At 35.0% G+C, this 16,134-nt stretch overlaps 1 long non-coding RNA gene across 2 annotated transcripts in view; it reads right to left on the bottom strand.

Annotated features, from left to right (window-relative positions):
• The window catches only part of LOC138138110 (uncharacterized), a 44,274-nt gene extending 29,455 nt beyond the window's left edge, over positions 1-14,819 (bottom strand). The window contains exons 1-3 of one of the 2 annotated variants that reach the window (XR_011161967.1): positions 13,873-14,819; positions 13,732-13,814; positions 12,731-13,109 (exon numbers count right to left, since the gene is read on the bottom strand). This is a non-coding gene — a long non-coding RNA (uncharacterized lncRNA). Of the gene's footprint in view, positions 1-6,774; positions 13,110-13,731; positions 13,815-13,872 lie in introns of those variants that run through there. The other variant, XR_011161966.1, reaches the window with a different exon arrangement.
• Positions 14,820-16,134: the final 1,315 nt, after the last annotated feature.

Consider the following 16,134-nt stretch of genomic DNA (forward strand, 5'->3'; position numbering starts at 1 on the left):
AAACGTAAGGGATGCATGTTACTATCTGGGCATGGGTCACTTGCGCGCCGCGGTCAGAAAAATCTACGGGTGGGCTTAATCCTACAGGACAGTTGCGCGCCAAGTAGTAATAGGCTTTTGGTCAGTAGCGCGCGGCGGTCAGTTTACCTGCGAATCGCACCTAGGTAACAGATTTATATAAAACACTGAAATGTTAGGGGAAATATTTATATAATTTCTTGCTATATTGGTAACAAACACTTTTTACAAAATCAAATCGGTAGATACCATTATTCTTACATGTAGAACTTAATTAAATTGGTTACATATTTGTAACGCTTCCTATACATATTTCGAATTTTATTTATTGTATTTATCCACCCCCTGAAGATTTTCTCAAATTTCAGAATTCCACAAAACAACCCGACTTTACCTACAGATTTTACTAAGAATAGCAAAATGAAAAGAAACATGTGCAGTGCAAAGGGCAATAAGTAGTCCTACCTATTTAACGGTATAGCTGTATTTTATTATCTTAATCCCTCATTTGCGCGCAAGTGTCCTGTATCTTTTGGGGCCGCCAAACTTCTAGCAAAGGGTAAACTGACCGCGGCGCGCTACTGACCAACACCCTACTATCTATTTGCAATTTGCCAAGAAAGAAACGGTGCCCATTTTGAGCATTTGTTGCATTAAATAGAAGAAATAGAATTCAACTATAAAATTGGTTTTTATTTTTTAGCACGTGGGTTTTGAAAATATTCAGGAAACAAATAGTGCGTTGCATTCCTTGCGAAGTAAGCTTTCAATCAAGGTGTCACTTGGCGTACCCTTCTATTTGAAAAAAAAATTAGGGGTGGTTGCGCACTTCCAGGAGGAGATATGCAAAAACCATATGCGCCAAAATGTGGGCAAGGAAAAACAAAAATCGAACTGTTTCGGGATTTTTTACAAAAACCGCCTATGTCCAAGTTATGAATTTTATTCCAGTTAAAGTTTCCACACTGTATAAGTCTTAACATTACTTAATTTAAAAGTTACTACGTTACTTAAGTGTTAAAATTCCAGAGTATCCATCCCACCCTTGCTTAAAGAAGCAAAACCTGAGAGCTGTTACCTACCACAAATTAAATGTACCTATTTTTCATACCTAATTTTCACAAATTAGACTAAGTATTATCTATATATTCTATTATAACTTACTTATATTAAACTGTTCGCATATTATACCATGTATAAAGTTTAATAAACTGTTTTTAAAAATACCGCCTTTCAAATTTATATTTCTCTTTAGAATAGGTAAATATTGTCAAAACAAATGACATCTTGACAAATTAGAAAATAATCAACAAAAAAGAGATAAGGGGAGGCCAAGAAAACAACATCTCTGCAAACGTGCGGCGTAACTTAATAAACTGTCACTTCGTCACTTGTCAATTTTGACATTTAGGTACCTACTTACACTTATTATAGATATGTGAATTTCATTTAAAAAATGGTTTTCACTAGAGAACACAAATCATTCAGGACGGAAACTTATTTCTGAAAAGGAAACGAAGAAGAAAATGATGACTGGGTTGCGGGTTTACCATACACAAGTTTGTTTGTTGGAATTTCGGCGAAACCTTTCTCATGACGGATGTTCGTATGATTGAAACGTACCTTTTCAGCAGTTTTGTTTTTCATAGCCGCCTCTTATCTCTCTTTTTGTTGATCATGTTGTACAACGCCACACACGTGACGTGACGTGCTCCAGTTGCCAAAAATTGACTGAACGTTACACGGAGCATTAAAATTCCAATGGCATAAATCAAACTTATTGTTCAGCCGTAAAGGCGGAGCTACGTGCCAAAAGCTGTAAGTGTGAACCGCCCATCAGTTGATAATTTAGTGGAATAGCCATATTTGGCGAGGTTTTACGGAACTGTAACAGATGTCGCTATGACGACGCACGACAGCTGCGATGGGAAAACGGTTTTTTGCTAAAACGTGCATTTAATACATCCATATGTGACAATGACGTGTGACGCATTGTTGATTTTAAAAATTTAACAGAAATGTTTCAAGAATTTAGTAATGGGCACAATGATTTTATGTTGTTTGACATGACAAAATTAATTACAAAGTATTTCGTTGTATTTCACTCATTTTTACAGAGGGCGGTGTCTATTGAAAGGTATCCAATATGTAGCGCCATCTCACCAGCAAACGGTTAAACATCGCATTAGGATATAAATAAGGAGGCACTCCACTCAGCAGATTTACATTTGATGACGAAATATGGAATAAGAAAATCAAAACTAAAAATACTTATAACACAAAAAAAATTGTCCGTTTTGTGCCGAAAAACATTCAAACAAAATTAGGATCATACAAAGCATTCCACATTGAGGACTGTTAGAGAAAAAGTCATACCTAAACTTTATGAACCATTTCAAAAACTGTAATGAAATTTTCTGTGCAGTTTAGGGAGTGAACAGCGAGTACCTACCAAAACGGTTTAATATGTGAACCCCACAATTAAAAAATACGACTAAAGGATGAACTTTGCCCATAACTGCTTGCGTCCCATTGAATATGCCAGTCATGTTAGAGCTACTGTCATATCCTTGTCTTCCACACTCTTGCAAAGAGATGTGTCTCGATTTCGACAATATGTAATTAAATCTACTAGATTCGATGTTTTTTTACTGATGCCAAAAAGTGCATCTTTTCTTTTTTCGTCCGAGTCTGAGTTTTCTAGCCGAGGCGCAGCCGAGCAAATAGTCTAGACGGAAAACAAAACTGGTTGTTGTTTCAATGTTTCAATGTTTCAATGTTTCAAAGTGTGTTTATTAGAGCGTGGAGTTCAAGTAACGACATACGATTTCGGATTCATGGATAACTCGATTACAAATTAATTTTATCGCTCTTTAGAAAAGCTCGTCTTTCATCATGGGGAAGATTCCTAAAAACTTCGTTAGCCCTTAGATTTTCAGCGATTCTCTAATAAAAATACACGATTTGTCATTTTTGGACCAATCAGAACGAAACTTCTTGATTATTCATCACACATGTGAAAATTATCGGTTATCTAGTGACGATTATCAGGAAAATGTATTATAAATTTTGTTCGTTGATTGGTAGTCGCTCGGATACTCATAACCAAAGTTAAGTAGACTACTTTTGTGGTGTTCTCGCTCATGTCCCCCACGCTTGAAAAAACAAATTCAAGCGTGGGTTACATTCGTGACAACACTACAAAAACTTTGCCTACTCGTGGTATTGTAAGTGAGTATTCACCTCATAAAAATTTGGCCAATGAAAATGCTCTATTTTTTAAATTTGGACCAATCAAATTGGAATTATAAATTATCGATCATTTTTTGACAATTCTTGTCAGTTGGCAGTTAAATCAGATATTTTATAGCATTTATTTGAAGAAAACACATAATAATATTAATAAATATGCATTCATATCTCTAATTTGGCCTAAATTTAAGTTGCAGCAATCAATCGGTGAATATCGAACGAATTGCCCTCGTGTCGTGTTGATGATCACGAGTGTCTATTGTTAGTCGAGTCAATAAAGCCAAAAAACCGCCGAAACTTCTTAATCCTCAGAAACAGCTCCGATTTTGATGATTTTTTTTTAAATGTGTGTATTTATATATTATTTGAAATCAGAAACATTTTGGTTGGGGCACGTTTATATTTATATTGTTTAAACAATAACTTGCTATTTATGGAAAAAAATCCCTTTTCCACGATATTTATTTCAAAGATTTTTTTTATATGGAAACTGAAGTATAAAGAGTAGTTGTTAAGTTAAAATTTCTAGTAAAAAAAAACAATTTTTACAACAAAAAACATAATAAAAATGCAACATAAAACCAAATGCAGAGAACATTTTTTACCCATTCGTGTCTTTCTGAACAGCTTAAACAATGACATAGTTGAATCAAACAGTGTAGTTGTTTTTAAAAATAAATTACAAAAATATCCTCTGGAAATTCATAGCCATAATTACAATTAAGTAGTGCTTATAGGCGGCGGGCCGCGACTCGAACGGAGCAAACAGTGAAATACATCTGTTGGAAATCCTACACTAAAGCTTGCTAAGTTAATTTCTGGGAATAAAACAGGCTAATGCCTCTATTCCTCCAATTAATTTACTCTTCACCGTCTAAAATATCTGCATTTTAAATTTCACAAAAATCCGTTGGAAAATAACCGAGATATTACGCTCGAAAATCTTGGCTGGGACACCTGTAGGTATATAAAAAAATACGACGCACGTATTCTTTATTTCATTTTTCGATTTTTGTATTAATTTTTTATTTAAATTGTACCGGGTGAGATGAGTTTTATCGTTAGCGCGAAAACATCCACTTCTAATCAATTTAAAATTCTCAAAAAATTCAGGAATGATTGTGTATCACTCTAGAACACTCTGTAAAAATTTCAAAATTTTTAATAAAACAGGTAAAGATTTTGTTTTAATTCAATAACTGCTACATTAATTTACATAATTTTTCCCTGAGAGTCCTTTCAAACATTCAGGAAAAATTTGGTGTCATTAAAATCATGAAAACATCACCGGTTTTTGAAATAAATGGAATTTGATATTAAAGCCTAAAATTTAGCTATGATTTATTATTAAATTGGGCGGTCAGTTCCACAAAAGAAGTTGACGTAGGTTATTTATGATACCCTTTAGGAACTTAAGAATTACTAGAAAAGTGATCAACAGATGTTCCCAACAATGAGATATTTATTTATGACACTGCAGAGTAAATCTTGGTCATTTTTCGTTCTTAATGTTAAAATTGGAATAATTCAAAAACGAATAATTTTCTTTTGATGCGAATTTCGTAAATGTGTTCTTTGAATTAATTGTGAATTATGAGCGTGTACGAAAATTTTTTTTATTTTGTTCAAAATCGATTTTTTAAATTTTATGGCTCTGAATTTAGTGATAAGTGAAAATTGATTACACACATTTGAAGTCTTATGTCAAGGGAATGTAACCCTAAAGTTTCTTAATTTTTACTAATTTTTTAATAGGGTTAATCGTGCTGACGATAAAACTCATCTCACCCGGTATATACATAATTTGAAAAAGATAGGCAAATTAACTGTATAGGCCTGGCGAAACCTGGCCAGTATAGCAATAAAAAAAAAACCCAAGGAAATGTCAAAAAACGCATTATGGTTTTTTAAATATGACAGCCAAGCTATACTTCATTTTTTTATTTTTCAAATAACTCAAAAATCAATGCATAATGACGTACATATTTGTACACGCTCGCAGTTGACATAATAGAACAAAATTCAAAAAATGTATATTCAATGATTATAGGGGTACTATGCCGGCCACAAAATTTTGGCCGTCATTGTCTGTCAATTCAAAAAAAAAAAAATTGTAATCCGTACTTTATTGTCATCATGATTACCGTCTTGATTATGAACGTTATTTTTTGGATGGTAAATTTCAAAACTCAAAATTATTTTGTCATTTCTACTGCACAGAACGTTTTACCTCAGGTTATCTATGTACGATTGCTCTAATTTTGTTCATTCATGTCGGATTTTTGGAATATCTGAGCTTCAAACAGTTTAAATTGATTGTCAATCTGACAAGAATCGAAAGTGGGGTTACGATTCCTAAAGGTTTATTTACACTTTACTTGAATGTCAAGAAAGTGACGACGCTATAGTACGTATAGGTACTCTTTGATAAAAAAAAAACCTCAATAACGGTCAAACTTAAAAATTTAATGAATAACGGTCGAATAATGGGCGACCTCTGGTACATATAAATTCGGCTTACATGTCGCTCTGGAAATGACATAAATAAAACAATTCATTTTGTAAATAATCGTAAAAATGTCAGAAGAGGATTGTAGTGAAAGCGATGTTTTAGCTTGCTGTAGGTACTCCTCCAGAGTTAAAAAGTACGTATGTACTCTTATAATCATAAATTTTGCGGTTTCTAATTTCATACCCGAAAAATCTAAACGCCAGCCTTACAGGGAAACTCTGATTTGTACTAAATATTAAAATGACGTTTACTTTAACGGCCGTCGTTAAAAGCAACGGCCGCGAAATTGGATTTCGGTTGCACAAAAAAGCATTTTGGCTTCCTTTTTGAGTTTAGACTACTTGTACTTGTTCAGGACAAATTAATACATATTTCAAAATACCTATTGCGGCCTGTTTGAATTAAAAAATTAAGTAACTAAATAGAGAACACACAGTTAACTAAAGTGTCCCTGAAAGGAACTACTGGTCTGCATAGCAAAGTAATTTCATTATCGGCTAATAAATTACGTTCGTTTCTTTCCGATTTAGCGTTTAGAAAGGAATTTAAAAAACCAACAGAAAAAAATAAAACTATAAAGGTGCAAATCCACGATGAGATATTTTCATGCAATTTTGGTCTCATGATACAAAAATTTCGCGAACAACTAAATTTAATTGTGGAAACACTCGTGAGAGACATGAAACACTGAAACATATAGCATAAGATATTGTCTCCTGCAAGTTGTTCGTGAAATTTTTGTATCATGAGACCAAAATTGCATGAAAATATCTCATCGTGGATTTGCACCTTAACGTGATGAATATCTGGACTCTGTCCTCTCATGAAGCGTCTTTGGCAATTCTTTATTATACTTTTTATATCTTCGACTTTGCAGTTAAGATCATAGCCATTTCTCGTAACAATTGTTCCCTTCCTCCGAGTGAACCTCCACTTGGACTTGAAAACTTGGACTTGAAACTTTCAGGAGACGATCAGTTCGAGGTGTCGATCGCAACGGTGGAGCATCGAGGACGAGGACGTGGAATGGCTAGCGTGGTACCCGGTGACAAACGTTCGGGTGGGAGGGAGTCACTCCAGAGAGGGGTGCGTTGACAAATTCAACAAGGGAATGGTTGATTGCAACCTAGCAAAACCCAGCGGTGAGATGACCTTGTGGAGTTGGGGTTAAGGTGGCCAAGTATGTACACATCAGGACCACCAGCGAGATGGTGGGTTAGTGATAGTGTTTCAGGTTTAGGTAGCACAGGGCTTTAGGTTAAGGCTTAGTGGGAAGTTAGTAGTAGGTTGTGAGATTTAGACTATAGCGTTAAATGTATATTTTATAAGTAAGACAGTAAGTTGTACATCAAATGTTCTCTGTCGGAAGCCGGTGGTTCTCGACAAGAGAAATGTATTCAACAAGTAAATATTAATAAGAAGGGAAGATACAAGGGAAGATACCAAAAAAAAAAAACGAGTACACCGATCAAACGAGCGAAACACCTTAAAACTAAACAGATACTAAACTACTATATCACCGATGTTCCGATGAAGAACTTCTGCGGCAACGTCAGCGTCCCTGGGCGCTCTCCTGGACGTTCCTCAAGGTAAAGGTCACTGTTTCGTCCAGCGGCGTCTCGACGTCCGGATGGAGGCTGCAGTTCCTTCCCTCCCTTGGTAGTAGGGCGACTCCTCGAAGCGTGTTCGGGCGGCCAGGGGTGAAACAAAATCCGCCACTAGTGTGTTCGGCTTCTCGGAAACCTTTCGTGTGAGGGCTCCACAGCGCTGGAAGACGGTCTTCCTGGCCTCAACCCTCTTGACCGAACCCCCTTTCTCAGGACCCCACCACGTTTTCACTCCCTACTGCCCGTCTTCCACTCTGTCCGAGCTCCAGAACCTGATTGCCTCGTTTTAGCCTTCGCATCTCTCACGTGGGGTTTTTGAAAAAATAAAACCCTTTCCGGGCCGTGCGCGTGATGTTTGAATATTGCATGTGAATCAGGGTTTAGATGGAATTTAAAACATAATACAACCTTAAAAACAGGATAAAGTCTTCAAAATCTTAACTTTTTTAATAAGTATACATACTTTAAAACCCGGGCAAAAACCTTGAAATTTCAATAGCTATACTATAACTGGTATTTACTAGAAGCTAAAACAACGTTAAAGAATGATTTCGCGGCCTCGATATATATTTGAAGAAACTTGACGTCAACGGTGCTTTAATAAAGACAATTGTGGGCTCATTGTATTTATAACTAAACTGTAAATAAAAATAATCCGGTGTTTGACCCTTGGGGAACGCCCGACACTCACTGTTCAAGAAACTTCTGACGAAATGATTGGTTAAAAGAAACTTATTTTATTGGTCTTGTAACTGTGTAAAATATTTTCTGAGTGCATTTATGCATTCGGGGAATTACCGTGAATAGAATGTTACGTGCATAAAACGTACAGATATAGTGGATTATTTTTAGTGATAATAAAGAAAACCACTTTCAATCTGTTCCAATTTCGTTTCATACTAACAGTGTACGGTGTTAGGTTGAAAGCATCTGCATTCTCTGCATGGTATACGGTTGATTGACAGGCACAGCTTTGGAATGATTATACCGAGTCGTCCATGATTGAAGCCGACAGCTCGTGCCGGTCTTTGTGAGCCGTACAGCAGGGGATTAAATCCATATGGTGAAATGAAGAGAACTCGTACTTAGGAGGGTCCCCCGATTCGTGTTTACATCAGTTATTATTATCTTATTAGGTACAGCAGTGTTGAACTTGAACGAACCTTTCATCCGAATCCGTTTCAACATTGTTTTTTGCAATGTATTAATTTACCTAAAAAGTACTGAAGCTGCTTTGTTTGTTGAGACGTTGTCAGGTGACACACGTCCAAATTTTTATTTTTATTATTCAGTCGAGTCAGTAAAATGCATTCACGTTGTTTTGGCATTATGGGAAGCCACGAAAATTTTACATTTAATTTGATAGTAAAGCTGTCTGTTGAATTAGATTATGTTTTTCTAAGTTTGAGGTTATAAATAGCGTCAATGTCTAGTCCACTGTTGTCAGTTTTACGAATTTGCAATAGAAGAACACAGACATCGCGGGAAATTCAGCAACGTGTTATGTTGATTTTGATAGGTCCGCATGTCAGGCACTTTAGTGACGGAAATCAAACAGTGTGTCCAACGTTAAAAAAATATATCATGGCCCCCCATTACGTGAACGGTGTTTAGACACTTGAAAACCTAATGTCAAATATAAACTTGACAAGGCGACCTACATTAAGAGAAAAAGAGTGTCTAAATAAACTGCAGCTTGAAATGCGTAATTAACTAATTACAACGTGTGAAATACACAGAGTAACTGTACCCTATAGGAATAGCGAACCCTTGTTTACAGTGGTAACAAATTCCTATAGGTATTTAATTTGTATGTACCTACATCAGTACACGCTGTGTGGCATAACTAAGATAATGCAAATGAAACAGTATAAACAATTTACAATAATTGTATAAGGTGTGCTGTGGTTTCATAATTTAAGTCATAACAAAATTATTGTTTACTTCTAATTAATTCCATACGCTAAACATAAAAGCATTGGAAATGACTCATAACTTATGAGATAACAAACAACAATGCGACAGAACTGTTACTACTTCATGGAACTACTTGTGATGTACGATACTTGGTGTGCCATAAAAACTGGTAAAGAATGTTTCAGTTGAATCGATTTTTTCTAAATCGAATCAAAATATTAAAATTACTTTTTAAAACAGATAATAAGTTATTAATACATACATTTTACTTTTTGAATAAGATTTGCAAAGTTTCCGTAAAAGTAATGTATGTGTCGAAATCTATCTAATCTTACTTTTTTAAGATTATTGATTGCAGATCAACTACTGTGCTGTGCTAGCACCAGTAGCTTTTTGTGTTTCACAAAGTCGTTGTTAAATTTTGAGTTCCATACCCAAGGCCTCTAATTCGTGTAGTAAGGCACTTCATCAGGTCCAGGAAGAGTTGAAGAATGTTATTCTGAAGTCTTGATATCTAATCTTCTTGACGCAAATGACATAGTTACCTTGGCTTTTCTCATTTGTGGAATCTTCTATTAAATTCCGATGCATATCTGCAACAACTCGTTCGAAGAAGTTGACATTCGTCGCATGACAAGTCTGTTCTTCTTGATATGTCTTTGACATAGAAAAATGCAATAATGTACCTTTTTCCAGATCTCTATCAAACAACAATCATTTTTGTTCAAACGAAAGCACTTCTACAACAAAAGTAACGGTTCAACCTTTTCTTTGTTAAAATTAGTTACAATATCACAAGCTTACATTCAACAGAAAGTTTGTGCTTGGTTCGAATCTCAGGGCAATAGACTAGGATTCCGGAAATTTTTGATTATTTCAAAAAATTAATAAATCAATATGATTTTTGTTCGTATGATTGGCCCAAATATTTTTTTAGTCACTGTTACCACGAAAATTCAAACATTGCAGATTTGATTTTTAAAATAAATGCAATATGATGAACAAAATAATAGAAAAAGGACAGTCAATGGAAAAGAAAATTTTAGAAAACGTTCGACTTAATAAACTTGTCATTTGTCAATATTGACGTTTATATGAAAAGAGGTGACTGAGTTTAGCATACACATCTTTGTTTGTTGTTGTCGTTTCAGCAAAACCTCTCTTCATCACGAATGTTAGCATGATTAAAGCCGCGCCATATGTTTTCAGAAGTTTTGTTGTCCATAGCCCCTACCTATTTTTTATTAATCATGACTTTTTTATGTAGCTTAAGCTTTATTGTCATTATGACTGACATTCAAAATGTTTGTGACAGAAATTCTGTCACGTACAATAAAGATCAAATTGCCAACAGTAACGTTTTTGACATCCATGTCAAAAATTCCAGTGTGGGGTTAGAAATATATAAAACCTGTTTGACAGCTAATGTCAGTTGAATGACAACGACTAACGAAATTCCGTGGCCGTGACTGTGCCTATAGGTGTTAGATTTTCTCATGGGCTATGAGTCATAAGTATCTGGGCAAACGACGAAAACGTCTCAAGTATAGGCGCTACAAACCGACCGGAAAACATCGTCATTCCTTACGTTAGTGTCGTCTACTTGCATGTCAAGTTGTCGACGTTTTCAGTTTTCACTTACAGATTTTTCAGATATTTCCAAGGTCACAGCCCATGAGAGAATCCAATACCTCTATGTGGTCTTAAAAAAGGCAAGACCCACCCACTTGATTTTTTATTTTAGTAAAGAATAATCAATTCTCATCTCTTCAAAAAATATTAGATACAATTTTCTTGCCTAAACGTAAAATTTACTTCATTTAACAAAATTTAAGTAGATAATTGTGTAAGGAGTAAACATTGTGTGTCAACTGTACATTTAAAAATTAACCATCACGATTAGCGTTGAAACTTTATTTTCCCACTAATTACCAATTTGATTTGTTGATTTGACCACAATACTGTAACAGTTCATCTTGAGTCAACTCATTTAGTCGAGTAAAAAATGGATCTGACAACGTTCACGATTGTATTAACGCTTGATTAAAGCAACATATAAATAAACTAATAAATACCAATTACGATTCATTTTTCAGTCATCAATCATTACCTCAACTTAAAAACGTGTCAATTCTCAATAAATCGTTGAATGATCGGATCAATTTTATAATTGTTAACGCGATTAAGTTTTTCATCATAATAAACAATTGAAATTGTTAATTGTTGATAAAAATAAACAGCGTAACAAAGAATCGATTCTTTATGTGCACACATTTATGTATCTACATATTTAATTTTTTTAACTTATTTATCAAATCGACTATATGATATTGGTATGTACTTCTCCATCGACACAATTTTAGAAGTTTGAACATATACATAATTGTACATATTTAAAATTCTGTAAATACATACATACATATTTCAAAATTGTTTTCGCTCTTACCTCTTATTCACAGTTCAGATCTTTCATCTACATATGTATTTTCTTTCGTGAGTCTCTTCAAAAACTTAAAATGTCAATATGAGAAATCAAAAATTAGTATATAGGTACTCGTAGATGTATCGGATGTTCATTAAAATTTCTGGTCAAAGTTGGCGTTGAAAAGTCGATTGTGAACACACCACTCGTCAGGCGTCAGGCTCAGGCTGTTATCAACTTGCAAATTAAAAACACAAACACCGCAAAAAGTGAGGATAGATTTAAACAGCTTTATCAGAGTTGTATCCGTGGTGCGCTCACAATCGACTCTTCAACGCCAACTTTGACTGGACATTTTAATGAACACAGATACATCAATTTAGCGAATAATCGAATATAACAACAAACTCATTTATACCAATTGGAATCTTCTGGGACACGTTTAACGTGGATTTGGTTTGCGTAGATTAAATTTTTAATTAATCATCTTAATCCACTAAAAATTGACCAATTGAGATCAGTAAAAATTGATGAGTGTACTTTTCTGGTTTCTGGAGGTTTAAAAATCGTAAGCATTCCACTCGTTGAACAATAATAGAATTGCATTAATTCAAGTAACTTAATTTCCTTGATGTGAACGAGCAAAATACAACACAGACGGGTAACGTGTCGCCGGACTAAAATTAATTCGAAAAGTTTGTTGGCGTATTCAAACAACTTTGATTTCAGTCAGTTTGTGTTGAATAAAATGTACGATAAATCTGAACCGAATTATGTAAGTCTAGGTAATCAAATAATATCCTGGCGTTCAAATAGGAAACTTGCAAAAACAAACACAAATTGATAAGAAACCAAACAGAATGTTTTTTATCGACGAAACTTACTCAATAAATTTCTCTTTAATCTTCTCCTGCATTTCGAACGGTTTATTTATTTATACGTCTCGGTTTAAAAATATCTATCTCATCCCAATTGTAGACTTTCCTATTACATAACACCTACCTCAACCCTGCGCTGTTCCACGTTCCACACTTCTTCACGCTGCCCGTTTCGCTGCACTCCTCCTCTCTCCTTCTGGCCTATCTTCGCCTTCGCCACCTCTCTCGCTCTGATCGCCGTTGTTTACAACCAGTTTTAAATCCTACATAATTTTATTGGGCGTCTTTCTTACACACGAACCGTGTTGCCTGCGTTCTCAGCAGCACCTCTCTCTTCTCAGTGCCTGCTTCGTGATATTTCCGTTTCGTTTTATCACATCCAGTGGATGCAGTTCCTCCCACGTAGACGTCCGTCTCTTTCTTCTGTTACAGCGTGGGGATTGCCGCTTTATTGCTAGCTTTAGTGCGATCGCTCCGGGTTTTACGGACGCGCTGTTGGAACACTGCAAATGATTAGGTCTGCATAAAGTTTCTTTTATTTAGTTGTCCTGCCGTCGAGCTTTCTTGGAGGGAAAACACGGACTTGGGAATAAGTCAAATAATTCGCTTTCAATTTGGAAAGACACATTCGTCGAGACTCTCGACTGATAGCTTAAGCAGGAGAAACGAGAAATGTTCGTGATAAAGCTATAAAATCATTTCTGAGATCCTGTTTACCATTTCTCGGAATTTCTCCATTCGCCCTCCCAGAACTTCCAGCTTTTTTAATGCAAAAGCCATTCGAGTAGTTTAGATGTTTCCTTTCATAAAAACTGTAAACATTGAGTAAGTATTTTCTTATCAAAAAGAATAATGGTTTGTCATTTATAATAACTGATGTGCCAAAGATTAATAAAATCCAGACAAATCTTTTAATTTTTGAAATATGTATCATCTTAGAGCCACATATAGCTGTAGTAATACTTTGTAGTTCCTGGCTGATGTTTCCCCCACTGCGTACCATTAATTAAGCAAAGCAGAACCTTTCCATTTCACTGATCAATTAATTAGTTAGACACCTGTTAGGGCAAGCAAATTTCATGACTTACACCCATTTTAAGCTGCACAAAACAAATGTAAGAGTACCTGCGTCCTCGGCTTTCTTGTTCATCATCATGTTTTTCTGTTAGGCCGCACCCAGTAGTCCTAATGATCGCACCACGACGAAACTGGAACATAAATTAGCGTAGGATTACAAATGAGTACTCAGTAAACTGTTTTACATACAACAGAAGACTTCATTGTTAAAACATTTGCAACCAATCAATAAAAATTGCATTCCTGAGTCCAAGAGATCATGACCTCCTCTCATACATTTATCGGAGACACGTCTGTGCAACAATCCAACGTCATTTTTTTTGCACCAGGTGCGGTGCCATAAGTGACTTATTTGTAAAATGACGATTATCTAGTGCAACGAGCGTTCAAAAAAATGTTGTCTTCTTACACTTCAAAAACTTACGTCATCTTTTTCATCGGTACGTTTCGACATTTCCTTCAGATACATAACTTCACTTGATTCAACCTCCATCTATTGTGATAAAAGACAATTGAAGTTTTCTACTACCCTTCGTCCTACACTAAAAATGTCACAATTGATGAGGCTAGGGTATACGTTATGTTTATTTAGTGATAATTTTGTATTATTTAGCTTAAGCGAAAAGTCATTGACTGATACATAAATAACACCTATTTTCGCTATAAAAGAATGTGCTTCCGTTAGCACTCACCGTTTCTTCTGAAATGCACATGTATCGAATAAATGGATTGTAAAATGGACCTACCCTGAAGTTTCGCACTATAACAGTAATCTCGCCATAATAACATTACAACTCCTGCAATTTCAGAAAATCATTAACCAAAGAAATGTTACGTACACAAACACGACCATAAAATTTTACTAACATCAGTAATTATTGTTATTAGTGGACCAACCTACAGCTCATTACAGTTATTACGCTGATGCCTGGGTTCTCAATCTGTAGACGCATTCTGATGAACAACTCTTCCGTAAATTTTAGTTTTTTCACGGGAGAATCCACGGCGTTGGAAGAATCGAACGAGAGACGGAAATTGATGGATTGTTTGAAAAGTGAGGGATCGGGGCGAATTTAAAAAATAATAAAAGAAAAGTATAACGTGATGTGGGAGGTAGTTGCTTTCCAGGGAGCTTATGCAAGAACGCTCTTTCGACTTGAATACTAAACGTTCACAAATCATATTTATTTTATTTTTAAAAACGATCTGTGCTTACCACGTGACAAAATTATCTGATCTTGGTTTAAACAAATAGTTTTCTGTTTAATCAAGGTTAACGGAACGGTACGTAAGAGTTGTGAAATGTTTTCCTATTGGTTTTAATAAAGAAGTTTAGTTTTTTCGTACAATACTTCTTCCACTGGGCACATAAAAATTAAATAAAACATTTATTGACTGAACTCCAAATCTTAAAGTTGTGATAGAAACATCCCCCTCATTTATGAAACAATTAAAGTTGTTAATAATAACTGGAACAGCCAGAAATTAATATTGAGGCTTCTCATGCATGACTTAAGAAATCAAATATTCACCCTGAGACGGAGGGTTTTATATTTGCAATACAAGATCGTGTTATAAATACAAGAAATTATAAAAAACACATATGCGGTTTGCAATCGATCATTGATAAATGTAGGATTTGCGGAATTGAAGGGGAAACAATCATTTCTTCTTGCACCGTTTTGGCTCAAAGCGAATATAAGAAACGTCATGCTATATTCGTTAAAATTATACACATGCATTTAGCTGTTAAATTCAATTTATTAAAGAATACACAACCACATTATAGTTATACACCAGAAAGTTGTTTGGAAAATGATATGTAATTACAAATTATATTTTGATCGAACAGTTTTAACTGACATTCATATTAAGCATATGTAACAGACCAGACATTATCATTTTAAACAAACAAGCAAAACAAAAGCAAGCACATCTTTTAGATATAGCTGTTCCAAATTCATATAATACATTGTGATTCATCTTTTACCGCCGGTGGCAAAATGACCCTTAAGGATTAAGAAAACTGTATGAAAATTACAGATTTGATTTGCCGAAAAATTTACTTTCGCCGATGTAATTTATTTCAAAAATAGTAGTTTATTTGACGAGTTTGTGTGTAAATTGGGCCTTTTTTGGCACGCGTGGGCCATTTTAAAACGCGAGTGAAACGAGTGTTTTAAAGGCCCACGAGTGCCAAAAAAGGCCCAATTTACACACGAACGAGTTGAATACAACGTTTTTTTGTTCGACGAGCCCCTTAAAGGCTCCAAATCGCTAATAAACCTTTAAAATTAGCTTGACGTTTCGTTTTGACAAGTTGTGACATTTATCAAAATCCGTTCACATAGGAGAAAATTCTCAAATTCTGACAGTGTCGAACAAAAAAAGTTTTTTTTTATGAGCAGATGTTTATAAAAAACTCTTTTTTTCATGTTTAAATTTTTGCAT

This window comes from Tenebrio molitor, chromosome 9 (assembly GCF_963966145.1).
Source record: "Tenebrio molitor chromosome 9, icTenMoli1.1, whole genome shotgun sequence".
NCBI lineage: Eukaryota > Metazoa > Arthropoda > Insecta > Coleoptera > Tenebrionidae > Tenebrio > Tenebrio molitor.